Below are 8,609 nucleotides of genomic sequence, written 5' to 3'. Positions count from 1 at the left end.
CACACTCAATCGCCTCTTTCACTTCTGTATTAATTATTTGAGGGGAACTTTACGTCTCCCCTCGCACCCTCCACGAGCGAGGCAGTGAGACGGTTTTTTCCCTCCAAAAATCCAAATGCAAACAAACTGATCTTGTTTTGAAGTGTAATCGACCTATCGCTACGCAGCCATTTGCTACGCCATGAACCAAGGAAAATATAGCTACCCAACCAATTTTAAATGATTTATATTAATTCTATAACGACGAAAATGATGTACAGAATAATTAAATGTATAACTATCATTAGGTAAAGGTTTTGATAGCTTAAGTAAGGCTGACGGAGATGTTTGAGTAGTAAGTTCCTAGTACACCAAGGTCCAGGACGTACGGGTAAAGAACGCATTATAGTTTAAAGTCTCGTACTCTCTTGAACAATAGCCCCTTGGGTACAATGAATTAGTCCATCGCCTACTATATCTTAACCCCTGAGTACAAGGACTTAACTTACTGGCAATGTACTAAAAAATGTCATCGTACTCAAGGTGTTACCGGGGATCCATATTTATGACATACCTAATCTAACCAAACCAAACCAAGCCAAACCTAACCAAACCAAACAAAAACCAAACCTAACCTAACCAAATCCCCCAGGTAGCGTTAGGGTGTTTAATCATCAGGTGAGACAAACAAGGATGCCTAATCTTCATGTGATCCCATTGATATTATAACAAACGGTAGGGCATATCATTCGTTAAAAGACACTATACAGTACGTTAATTTATATGAGTAGGGATTAATTAATTTAGGAAAGGCATCTGTACTACGTAGTGTGTGTGTGTGTGTGTGTGTGTGTGTGTGTGTGTGTGTGTGTGTGTGTGTGATAGAAATGAAGGTTTTAGTGAATATTTTCATTTTTTGAGGAGGTGCGAATACAGCAGAGAGAGAGAGAGAGAGAGAGAAAGAGAGAGGGTAGAAAGAGAGAGAGAGAGAGAGAGAGAGAGAGAGAGAGAGAGAGAGAGAGAGAGGACAGGCTGGTGGAGGGTACATTAGGGAACAGAGGTCATTGTAGTCAAACCTCCAGACCGTGACGTTGACCTCTCTCTCTCTCTCTCTCTCTCTCTCTTACGCACACACACACACACACACACACACACACACACACACACACACACACACACACACACGACCAATCACCACAATGATTCACCTTAAGACCCAAACAAACTATATGTGTATGACCCTGACCTATTAACAAGTTTTAATCGTGTTATGTCTCCCAGGGAACTACACACACTACCTCCACCCTCCTCTTTAAAGCATTACGTCATCATTATCATCATCATCGTGGGAATGTTTGCAACTAAGAAAATCATTATATTCAGGTTCTTCATTATATTTAGGATTTACCGTGTTAATTTTGTCTCCTAACTGGTGCTAAGTGAAGGTATCTAGTTAAGGTAGAGTCACAACATAATTCAATACCACAATATACAGTCCCCTTCACTAGTGCGTTTACAGGGGCTCATCATATAGCCTAGGTACAGTTCCCTTCACTAGTGCGTTTACAGGGGCTCATCATATAGCCTAGGTACAGTTCCCTTCACTAGTGCGTTTACAGGGGCTCATCATATAGCCCCCTGGGTACAGTTCCCTTCACTAGTACGTTTACAGGGGCTCGTCATATCTAGCCTCGGTACAGTCCTTCACTAGTGCGTTTACAGGGGCTCATCATATAGCCTGGGTACGGTTCCCTTCACTATGGGTACGTTTACAGGGGCTCGTCATATAGCCAAGGTACAGTCCCCTTCACTAGTGTGTTTACAGGGGCTCGTCATATAGCCTAGGTACAGTCCCCTTCACTAGTGTGTTTACAGGGGCTCGTCATATAGCCTAGGTACAGTCCCCTTCACTAGTGTGTTTACAGGGGCTCATCATATAGCCTAGGTACAGTCCCCTTCACTAGTGTGTTTACAGGGGCTCGTCATATAGCCTAGGTACAGTCCCCTTCACTAGTGTGTTTACAGGGGCTCGTCATATAGCCTAAGTACAGTCCCCTTCACTAGTGTGTATACAGGGGCTCATCATATAGCCTAGGTACAGTCTCCTCCACTAGTGCGTTTACAGGGGCTCGTCATATAGCCTAGGTATAGTCCCCTTCACTAGTGCGTTTACAGGGGCTCGTCATGTAGCCTAGGTACAGTCCCCTTCACTAGTGTGTTTACAGGGGCTCATCATATAGCCTAGGTACAGTCCCCTTCACTAGTGCGTTTACAGGGGCTCGTCATATAGCCTAGAGTACAGTTCCTTCACTAGTACGTTTTACAGGGCTCGTCGCTAGCCTCGGTACAGTTCCCTTCACTGAATTAACGTTTACAGGGGCTCATCATATAGCCTCGGTACAGTTCCCTTCACTAGTGCGTTTACAGGGGCTCATCATATAGCCTCCGTGCAAGTTCCCTTCACTAGTGCGTTTACAGGGGCTCATCCTTAGCCTCAGTACAGTTCCTTCACTAGGTGATGCGTTTTACAGGGGCTCGTCATATAGCCTCGATACAGTTCCCTTCACTAGTGCGTTTACAGGGGCTCGTCATATAGCCTCCGGTACAGTTCCCTTCACTAGTGCGTTTACAGAGGCTCGTCATATAGCCTAGGTACAGTCCCCTTCACTAGTGTGTTTACAGGGGCTCGTCATATAGCCTAGGTACAGTCCCGTTCACTAGTGTGTTTACAGGGGCTCGTCATATATCCTAGGTACAGTCCCCTTCACTAGTGTGTTTACAGGGGCTCGTCATATAGCCTAGGTACAGTCCCCTTCACCAGCGCGTTTACAGGGGATCGTCATATAGCCTAGGTACAGTCCCCTTCACTAGTGTGTTTACAGGGGCTCGTCATATAGCCTAGGTACAGTCCCCTTCACTAGTGTGTTTACAGGGGCTCGTCATATAGCCTAGGTACAGTCCCCTTCACTAGTGTGTTAACAGGGGGCTCGTCATATAGCCTAGGTGCAGTCCCCTTCACTAGTGCGTTTACAGGGGCTCATCATATAGCCTCAGTACAGTTCCTTCACTGAATTGCGTTTTACAGGGAGCTCATCATATAGCCTAGGTACAGTTCCCTTCACTAGTGCGTTTACAGGGGCTCATCATATAGCCTAGGTACAGTTCCCTTCACTAGTGCGTTTACAGGGGCTCATCATATAGCCTAGGTACAGTTCCCTTCACTAGTGCGTTTACAGGGGCTCATCATATAGCCTAGGTACAGTTCCCTTCACTAGTGCGTTTACAGGGGCTCATCATATAAACATTCACAAATCATTACATTGAGATATTTGTTTTAATATTGTTTTACTTTGATTCCATATTATGTTATTATTGCCGGATTTCCTTTTGTCGAATGTACACAAACACAACGTTGCCACACTGCACACAACCTGACGAGCCCCTGTAAACGCACTAGTGAAGGGGACCAACCATAAGAATCATGACCGAGCTTAACAGGTGAGATAATGAGCTATGAGCACACCTGATGCCTCTATGACCTTCCGCGACCCCGAAACCCAACCCGTTTTTAATTGGAGGTGGTTGAGGCGTTTTTATAGTCAGGAGAGTATTAAGGTGAGTTGATGGTGCTTGTTTATATACGGATTGTGTAAGAGAGATGATAGAGGGGTGGGAAGGGTGGAGTGGAGTGGAGTGGAGTGGAATGGGGTGGGGTGGGGCGGGGTACTTTTTTTAGAGCGAGTGTACCTTCATTTAACACCTCCACCCACACCTCCACCCACACTCACACCTCCACCTGTGTACCTGAAGGCATGCCACTGAATAAATCATTGAAATAACTTCTGTCTTCAACTTCCTGCTGTGAGTCCATCTACCTGTTCCGAGTCTATCTACCTTTTCTGAGTCCATCTACCTTTTCCGAGTCCATCTACCTTTTCTGAGTCAAATTTCCTGGTTCGAAAACGTAGGTTAGGTTAGGTTAGCATAGAAACACCGCCGAGGAATAATGCTTGTAAAGTCGGTTATGATTGGTTCACGGTGCAGGAAGTCAGCCAATGAGCATCGCCCTAACGGAACGTGAGTGACAAGCCCATAAAGCTGGTGATTGGCTGCAGCTGTTGGCTAGGCTTCACGACCTTCCTTCTCTGTGGTGATTGGTTGATTGCCCCCACCCAAGTCCTGATGGGCCCCAAGTCTTCAAGGGACCCCTAACCTAACTTAACCATTAGAAAAAGGGTCTAATCTTAATGTGCCGCTGTCCTGATGGGCCCCAATCTAACCTAACCAATAGGAATAAGCCCCAACCTTCCTGTAACCAATAGGAACACGACCCAACCCTCCCTTGACCAATAGGGACAAGACCCGACCTTCCTTCAACCAATAGGAACACGACCCAACCCTCCTCTAACCAATAAGAGTAAGCCTCCTTATTCTTCTTAACCAATCAACTTACAACCACTAAAACAACATACATCCAGGTTATATGATAGATAACTCATTCTATCATGTCAAATAACCCTCCATCTACAGTCATGGTAAATAGACAGACCAAACAGCTGTTCCTGCCTTCTTTTTGTTTATCAATAAGACAGAGAGAAGTTCAGAAGATCCTGTCGCCAGAACTCCACTGCCATCACAATTCTACCATGATTTCACTCCTACCATGATTTCACTCCTACCATGATTTCACTCCTACCATGATTTCACTCCTACCATGATTTCACTTCTACCATGATTTCACTCCTATCATGATTTCACTCCTACCATGATTTCACTTCTACCATGATTTCACTCCTACCATGATTTCGCTCCTACCATGATTTCACTTCTACCATGATTTCACTCCTACCATGATTTCACTCCTACCATGATTTCACTCCTACCATGATTTCGCTCCTACCATGATTTCACTCCTACCATGATTTCACTCCTACCATGATTTCACTTCTACCATTCCAATATAGCCATAAGTTCAACACTACAATGATTTTACTACAGCCATGACTTCAACACCATCCCAATTGTACTGACTTCAATCCCACCATGACTTCACAACCACCACAACCCCACCGACTTCACAACCACCACAATCCCACCATGACTTCACAACCACCACAACCCCACCATGACTTCACTACCATGACTTCACAACCTGCAGCTTCACTCCCATGACTTCAAACCACACAACCCCATGACTTCACTACCATGACTTCACAACCACCCCCCACCATGACTTCACAGCCACCACAACCACCACAACCCCACCATGACTTCACACCATGACTTCAAAACCACAACCCCACCATGACTTCACAACCACCACACCACCAGCTTCACTACCATGACTCATACACCACAACCCCATCATGACTTCACAACCACCACAACCCCATGACTTCACTACCATGACTTCTACAACACACAACCCCACCATGACCACTACATGACTTCACAACCACCACAACAGGCACTTACAACACGTTATTATTCTGGACGCACAACGAGACATAAAAATATTAAGCGAGAGTTTTTTTGCAACGGGATCTGTGTGTTGGTAAATAAATAGTGGTAGCCAGGCGCTTTCTTACTTAGTGTGTGTGTGTGTGTGTGTGTGTGTGTGTGTGTGTGTGTGTGTGTGTGTGTGTGTGAAGAATTCGTTATACAGTTTATGTATGTATATGTGTGTGAAAGTGTGTGTGTGTGTGTGTGTGTGTGTGTGTGTGTGTGTGTGTGTGTGTGGAAATTCGTTTATACAGTTTATGTATGTATGTATGTGAAAGTGTGTGTGTGTGTGTGTGTGTGTGTGTGTGTGTGTGTGTGTGTGTGTGTGAAAATTCGTTTATACAGTTTATGTATGTATGTATGTGAAAGTGTGTGTGTGTGTGTGTGTCTACTTAGGACCTGACTGTGAGTGAGTGAATGACTGACTGACTTAGTGATGACTGTTTAGTGACTAACTGACTGACTAACTAACTAACTGACTGAATGACTGACTGTGGCTAGAGATGAGTTAACAGTCAAGCGGCCGCCTCTGTAGACTGGGTCGTGCAGGTCACTACACTGCCTTGAGTCCAAATACTTCAGGGTTGTATGATGGAATTCCTCACAGTTTGACCCTAACCTTACCCAAAGCAATATAACAGCTAACCTAACCTAACAAACATTACCCAAAAACAACAGCTAACCTAACCTAACCTAACCAAACATTACACAAAACACAACGAAATCTAACCTAACCTAACCAAACATTACACAAAAACACAACGAAATCTAACCTAACCTAACATGACTAACTAAACCCAAGAAACATAACAAAACTTAATGAAACCAAATCAAACCAAACCTAACCTAACCTAACTAACCAAAACCTAACCTAACCTTACAAAACCTAACCTAACAAAAACCTACCTAACCTAACCAAAACCAAACCTAACCAAACCAAAACTAACCAATCTAGCAAAAACCCTAACCTAACCAAAACCAGTCCTAACCAAACATATGATAACTATCGCCCCAACATGGAACCGAAATTAAACAAGAGACTAACCTTAGCTAGATTAACATAGAGATTATTGAAAGGATATTACATACCATAACACGGTCTACAAATTGGTGCTTGGTGAACGTTTTGACCTTGGTGGCAAAGGAGGATAGAGGAGGCGAACGTAAACGCCTGGCGAAGAACATATGCTCAGTGCGACCTAAACACACGAAAATGGTAGAGTTTGTTTCGTTTTAGTCTGATTAGAGAAATATAGATAAAAGTACAAATATGATAAAAGAGATAAAAATATAGATAAAAAGAGAGAGATAAAAGGAGAGAGAGAAATATAGATAAAAGAGAGATAAGAGAGATAAAAGTACTCACATTACACACTTCAGTAACCATGGCAACAGCACAGTACAGTACAGTACATACCTGTAAGACAATTACACAACATTACATACATTACATTACAGTACATATATGCTCTACCTATATGATCACACGTCACAGTTCCATATATGGTTAATGTGTGTATATATGTGTGGATATTTATACATATAGATATAATGTTATAAATGTGTTCAAAATATATGTACTAATTAAATAAGAAATTAAATAAATACTCCTGTTAAACGTAACTAACCTTACCTAAACTAACCTCTTACTTAATTAACTAACCTACCTGCTTAACTAATCCCAGCCTAACACACTGCCTGCTTAACTAATCCAGCACAACCTAGCTACCTGCTTAACAATCCAGCCTAACTTAACCTGCCTGTAGCAATCCCAGCCTAACCTAACCTGCCTGCTTAGCTAATCCAGTCTGCGCCTAACCTGCCTGTAGCTAATCCCGGCCTGGCCTAGCCTGCCTCACTGGCTCAATCAGCCTTGACTGACCTGCCTGACAGCTAGTCGGCCTGGCTAGCCTGCCTGCTTAACTGGTCAGTCTAACTAACCTGCGTGGCTTCTAATCCAGTCGCTTCCTCAAGCTGCCCCTTAACCCTTCATTCAAGTCTGGCCTGGCCTGGCCTGACCTTCTGATGCAGTCTGGCTATGCCACCTGCAGCTGATCCCAGCCTGGCAACAGCCTGGCAGCTTGATCTGGCCTGGCCTGGCCTGCGGCAGCTGATCAGTCTGGCCTGGCACTGCCAGCCAGCTAGTCCAGCCTGGCCATTTTGCCTGGCGCAGCTGATCGGCCTGGCCTGGCCTGCCTTGGCCAGCAATCGGCAACCTGGCCTGCCTGCTTCACTAGTCCGCCTGGCTGGCCTGCCCTTAGCTGATCCAGCCTGACCTGGCCTGCACCACTTAGCTGATCCAGCCTGACCTGACCTGCGTGCTAACTAATCCCAGCCTGACCTAGCACACCTGTAGCAACCCAGCCTGCCTAGCCTGCCTGGTAATCCCGGCCTGTTTCAGCACTAGCCAGCTAATCCAGTCTAAGCTTCCTGGCCTGCCTGTAGCTAATCCCGATCTGGCCTGCCTGAGCTTAATCCAGTCAACCTGCCTGCTTAGCTAATCCAGTCTGGCCTGGCCTGCATTGGCCAGCTGATCCAGTCTGGCCTGGCCTGCATAGCCAGCTAGTCCCGGCCTGGCCTGGCCTGCCTGGCCAGCTGAGTCAGTCTGGCCTGGCCTGCCTGGCAGCTGATCAGTCTGGCCTGGCCTGCCTGGCCAGCTGGTTCAGCTGGCTGAGCCTGCCAGCCAGCTGATCCAGTCTGGCCTGAGCCTGCCTGCTTCCACTAATCCCAACCTAACTAACACCTGCTTAGCTAATCCAGTCTGATCTAACCTGCCTGCTTAGCTAATCCTCGCCTAACCACACCTGCTTAACTAATCAGCCTAACTAGCCTGCCTCAACAACCTAATCCAGTCTGGCCTAACCTGCCTGCTTAAGCTAATCGGCTCAACCTGGCCTGCCTGCTTAGCCTAATCCAGTCTCACTAACCTGCCTGGCAGCTAATCCCGGCCTGGCTGGCCTCACTGCTTGGCTGGATCCAGTCTAGCCTAGCCTGCCTGGCAACTAAATCCCGATCTGGCCTGGCCTGCCTAGCCAACACAACCCGGCCTGGCCTACCTGCCTGGCAACTGATCCCGGTCTGGCTCTGGCCTGCCTGGCAGCAAGCCATCTGGCCTGACCTGCATGCCT

Source organism: Homarus americanus, unplaced genomic scaffold (assembly GCF_018991925.1).
Source record: "Homarus americanus isolate GMGI-L3 unplaced genomic scaffold, GMGI_Hamer_2.0 scaffold7267, whole genome shotgun sequence".
NCBI lineage: Eukaryota > Metazoa > Arthropoda > Malacostraca > Decapoda > Nephropidae > Homarus > Homarus americanus.
This window is presented reverse-complemented; position numbering follows the sequence as displayed.